Source organism: Geospiza fortis, unplaced genomic scaffold, assembly GCF_000277835.1.
Source record: "Geospiza fortis unplaced genomic scaffold, GeoFor_1.0 scaffold23, whole genome shotgun sequence".
NCBI classification, from domain to species: Eukaryota; Metazoa; Chordata; class Aves; order Passeriformes; family Thraupidae; genus Geospiza; species Geospiza fortis.
Genome location: NW_005054303.1, coordinates 8,296,047 through 8,301,985, shown reverse-complemented (window position 1 = coordinate 8,301,985; position 5,939 = coordinate 8,296,047).

The following is a 5,939-nucleotide window of genomic DNA, read 5'->3' as shown; positions in this document are numbered from 1 at the left end:
GGATGTTGACGTTTTTGAGGGATGAATGTGAGAGTGCTGGTGGGTAAGGCGGAGTGGAGGGGTAGCGGAGCAGCGGGGGCACTTCAGAGTTCCCCTGCGAACGCCGTGCGTGGTGCCAGCTGGAGTCTCCAGACTGTGCTTTAGTCTCCAACAAGTACAGCAGGGAAACTCCTTTCCCTTTCCTTCCTCTAGGTTGCTTTGCGTAGATTGTAATATCTGCAAAATAGCAACTTTTTTTTTTTTTTAATTAATCCACTTTCCCCACATTTTTCTACAATGGTAGCATTAGCACCTTAAAACATCAGGTTTAATTTGGATTTAATCTAATTTAATTTGGATCTCTGATATACTAAGGCTCTTTGTCACAGGAGCTGTGGTCTGCATCACCAACACCACTTTTCTTCCACAGACCTCAACTCTTTAACTCCATTGGCAGTGAATGCCAGGGTATTTGGGTGGGTTTGAGCATTAATGATTGCACTGTCACAAAGCCCTTCTCAGAGTAGCAGTATTTGGTAATACTGTCAGCTGTAAGGTTCAAATTGGAAAAGTCCAGCTCAGAATGTGGAGGTGCCCAGCTTCAGCAAAAGAGTTAAAGGTCCTGGGGTTAAATCTGTCATCCATTCAGTAAAGCTGAGAGCTTTATCTATTTGTCCACCATGGCAGACAGGACTGGGAGCTCTGTCTGTTTAAAGACAGTGTCATCCTGCAGTCACAGCCTGCACAGGCTCCACCAAAACAGGAGCAATTTCTTCCCCAAAATGCAAGTGCAATCTCCATGAAGTTGCTCTGTGGATTTTTTAACTTGTGGAGTTTTGTTGTCTTTCTACATTGGAAATGTTGGCAGAATTTTGTACTTGTATGAATTAGGCTGCTTGGCAGTTTTGTGTAGCTAATAATTCATGTTACCCTTTCTCCTTTAATAAATAAATTGGTAAAAGACAAGATTACAAAAAGAACCCAGGTCTTAATTCCTATTTGGGTGCTGTAAGCTCAGTGTAATTGTCTACAATCTAGCAGTGTCTTATTTTTAGGAAGCCAATTACAATTTCACAGTAAGTCTGTGGTCATTATCGGGTTAGAAGTGTCAGAAAATACAACAGCATTCCCATTTCCTCTAAGTATCCATTTGGCATGTTGCTGGCTTGCTTTTTCAGGACTCAGACACACTATACTCACCTTCACACCAAGGCAACGCTGGGTACAATGCAGGTGTTGTACTGATTTAGCTACGGCTGTATAAAATACTGGTAGTACAACTCACTAATGTAAACAAGCACAAAGTCATTACTGGAAGCAAGGCAACAGGAAGAACTGCCCCAGAAACTTTATTCTGAGAGCTCCTGCGCTTCTGACAGCCCTGGTGAGAGCACGACAGGGTGAGCAAACGATCTGCTTTCCTCTCCCTGGCCCCTGAGCCCTTCTCAGGCTGAGGGCTCCCCTCCCACCAAGCCCAGAGGAGGCTCTGTTTTCAGTCCTTCCTCAGTGGAGCAGAGCCAGGCAGAGCTGCTTGGCCAATACAGAGCTTTGTGGCTGGTGCCTGTGCTCAGAGGAGAGCACAACCACTGTGCCACCAAACAGCAGGACGGCTGAGTGTGGATGGGGGCTGATGGAAGCTGTTGGGAGTGACTATGTTCAGCATCCTTGTGCAGCTGTGTGCATTCCCGGGTCTGGCTAAAACTCTCCTGAGCTCCAGCGAGCCTTTTGCTGCCTATGGAGCTTTCCAGAGTTGAGCAGAAAGCCCAGCTTTAGGGCAGAGAGAGTAAAAATCAGTGGTGCTGGCAGGGCTTCCACTTGCCAGGCAAGGCTAGCCCTGCTCCTGGTTGGTTTTGCTGCCTGGACACCAGCCAAAGCCCACAGAAATTAGTAGAAAAACCAACTGGATCAGGTCCATAAAGCCTGAGGACTCGCTTCCATTCTTACCCCTTTGATCCAACAAGAGTAGGTATTTACTGAGTGGGGCCTCTCTAGCCCTCTTTGTTGGCCAGATGCAGAAGCAGTAGCAACAGGTTTTTCATGCGATTTAATCGTTTTCTCTCTCACCGCATTGGGCAGAAGCCTCTTTGTGTTTGTTTCTACATGACTTCAGTGCTTTTATGTTCTTTTTTATTTTTAATAGGACATCTTCTTTGTGATAGTCCAGTTGTATTTCAGAGGGAGAGTCAGAGCCTGAGACTGTCTGATGCTTGCAGGATTGAAGCTATTTTAAGTGCATTGGTCATAGTGAGGTTTATTTGCAGAAGTTCTTCCAAACTTTTTCAAAGGCTGTTTTATCCCTTGCAGACAGCAGCGAGCATTAGAAGGACCAAATGCTTCATTCTCTCCTGTGAAACGGGGAGGAATTTAACCCCAAAAGATGCAGACCTGTTGGTGGTAAGACAAGGAGCTGCCCTTGGCATCCACGGGACTTCCCCAATTAGCAATCTCCTCCAGCACTTACCCTGCAGTCAAATCCAAGGTCAGCATTTGGGGGGGGTTGCTCAGTTTGCAGTCAAGTCATAAAAGTGGGCACGACTTTCCCAAAGATCTTTTCAAGCATGTCATCCAAGACTCCAGAAAGCATTAACTTGCCCTGCTGCCATTCCAGACATTAATCAGAGCATATATTGCAGACAGTCTCCTCAGCAGTGTGCTTATGTGAGTCGTATTTGTTTTATGGCTGTCCTGCTGATTTCTCCCCGATAACGAGACCCTGCGTGTGCTGCAGTATTTGTGAGAATATATTGGAGCAGCCAGGGCCATTGTCAAATCATCCTAGCAAATGGAGAGGCTGGTGGCACTAAGCTGCATGTATAAATTACATATTGTTCTATTTGCCATAACGTGGCTGTCAATAAGGCTGCATCAATCTAGGAACAGGCATTAAAATCAAAAAGGACTCTGCAGAGGTACCACTGGCACAGGTCACATTTGACTCTGCAGTGAGAGCTTGCAACATCCCTGTCCGAGCCAGCCAGGCATTTAATATCACACCTGTACCTTGGCTCCCCTGTCAGCTTTCACTCAGTTATTCATCTTCCATAGTTCCACTCAGCTTGTCTAGCCCTTAGCTTCTGGTTGTTTGGGTTTTTTACAGTCTGCTGTGTTCTGTTTTTCTGCAAATGGTAAATGAAGGTACCTTTTCAGCCTTTATAAAGCCATTGCTTTTTCAGTAAAGAGAGCATGCTTCTTGCTTTGCAATGGTGAAGGAAATTTGCATGGCATTGACAAGGCACACTCTTCTTTTAGAGTTTTTCCCCTCTTTCACTCTTGTTCATCACCCTGGCAACTGTATTTTGACATTGCTTGGGTTTTCTTTGCCAAATTAGTTTAAAAATTCAAATAAAATTAAGCAGGTTCCTTCCTTTTTAATATTTGTTTTATTTATTTATCAATGCCCAGGAAGGAATCTGAGAACCCACATTATAAAATAACAGGTGTATAAAAGTTTGTAGCAGGATATATACAGAAGGACAGTGAAAGACCATAAATATCAGTGGACAGTAAGAAACAAAATTGGTGTCTGCTTTGGGATCAGACATAAAATTTATCAAACCCAGACAAAAGTCTTTAAAACAGAAGTTGAGTTGCTGTATCCTCAGTAAGGGTCCAGTGTAGAGTTACTAATTTCTTATTAGAGGAGAGAATTTAATTGGTGTTGCTCTATTTGTAAGCAAATAATGCACCGTGTTAACAATGCACTTTATTTTGGTAACTCCCAGAAGAGACCTTAATACTGCAGAAGTGTTTTGCTAGATTAGGACTGGGAAATCTCAGGATGAAAATACTTGCTAAGCAAAAAAATATAACCTAGAATAAAAGGCTTTCATTCTAAAGATGTTCTCATACAACTTTTGCAGCAGTTCCTCAGAAAACACTTCGTCCTAGGATGAATCAATGTTACCACAACCACTGCCCTGAGCTTTGTAAGGCAGAGATCTGGCATAGTTATCCCACTATCTGCAAAAGGTCTCTTAAGCAGGATCCATTCCTCTCCTGGGACTTGTGGGGTTGGCAGAACATGTTCTTGGAACAAGTGTTGGGTTCCTCATTAGATAAATCAGCAATCTCAGGGCATAAAAGACTCTGTCTTTTCTCACATTGGGGTATATAATATCAGTCTTCTCTTTTGCTTTTCCATGAGTCTTCCAAATCAACCTAGCCTGAGTACAAACAAGCATCCCAAGATGCCTGTTAAAGTAAGAAAATCCCAAACATCTCTCTTTTCTCCATTGTCCATACCAAAACCTGCCTGTTACACAGTTCAGACTGTCCTTGCTACAATGCAATACCCACTCCTGCCCTCCCAAACACAGCCCCATGGCTGCAGCAATCACCTCCACTATTCCTTTATCCTTTTATCAGGTGCTGAATCAAAACCAAGCTGCCTGTTCCTACCTCCAAGACCCTCTGTAACTTGGAGTGCTCACACTGGTATCATCTTCTAACCCTATTCCTTACCCTCCTAGGATGTTTTCCTCTTCCCTCACCCTTGTATCCTTTTTGTGCTGGCCCCTTCAGCAAAGGCAAGTCCTGCTCTTTGCTGTGCATCAACATTGCCTTGGTGTTGCTCACAATGCAGTCAGAGGAGCTGGGATGAAGATTCCGGTGACACTGGATAGGAAGGATTTTGGGGTGACTCAGGGAGCTCTGTGCAGAAAGAAGCTGGGCTCAGTGGGCTGTCTCTGCTTGACTCCTTAGGGAGCCTGAATTCCAAACTTGTGCCTCTGAGAGCAGCCCAGCTCCAGGTATGGAGAGAGAAATGGGAGGCCAGGCATGAGGAGAGCAAGACAGACCATTTCTCTAGTCAAAATGAGCTGCTTTTGTCTCAGGGCTGTACAGTAGCCATCACACTGGTTGCTCCGCTTCCCTCTGATGTATTCCAGGTGGAGGGGAAGTCCAGAGAATGCCATGTAAGAAATGCAAATAAAAATGTCTTTCTAGACTTCCTTCTTTTATGTACTGTCTGCCAGCACCTTCGCTCTCCTCTTCTGCTGTTTTGCCTATGGATGTATTTTATGCTTTTATGTTGCTCTTCTGGTAAAAGAAGAATTACTTGCTGTGAGTTTACATAACTTGCCTTTTACTGCTCTGGAAATGAATACGGGACTTCAGTCTTAATTAGACTTTCAGTGTAAGTCCTGCTTTAATGAATCACTGAAAGATGTGAATAACATTAAGCTTCAGAATGTGGCTGCAGAGTTGGATACCTGAGGCTGATCACCCCACTGGGTCTGTGGGAGGATGAGCACTTAGTACTGAGGTGAAGGTGCAGTGAGGGGGAACAGACTCCCTGAAGCCTGAGTAAGTTTGGATTTAGATGCAGGTAGACCCCTGCCTGTGGAAGAGTTTTGATTTCAGAGCCTGTACTCGTGTATCCAACACTTTGCTCCTGCATCATGGCTTCACAACAAAGCGAGAGACTTCACTGCATCAGGAAGTTCAGGCTGAGATCCAGGCTATCACATTACCGAGTTCCTCTTGCAGCGCAGCGACCAGCCTGAGCTCCGCCTGCACCCAGGGAGGAGAGGGATTTCAGTAGTTTGCTCTTGGAAACAAAGTGGGATGGTAAAGATGTCAGAAAATGTACAAAGCCTCGGGAAAAAAATATATACTCCCGATGCTTTTGCGAAGTGTCTGTCTCATCTGGTGAGCCTGGTGACACTTGCTGAAGAGCAAAAGACACTCAGCACCACACTCAAGGTGGAGGCCAGCCCATAGCAGTTAATAAGTGAAAGGAACAACCTGGAATGGTGATCACCTGCCGGGGACCTGCGGGTGTCGCTGGTAGGATGTCACCTGGTCACAGCACAGTGGGATGAACGGAGCACTGCTGTGGAAATGGTGCTGGTGGCCATTTGTGACAAAAAGGGGTTTTGTAGAAGCTGGCATGACGATGAAAGGCTCCTTTGCAGAAGACAAGGAAGGGGCCAAACTAAAAGTAAAACTAAATGGACTGG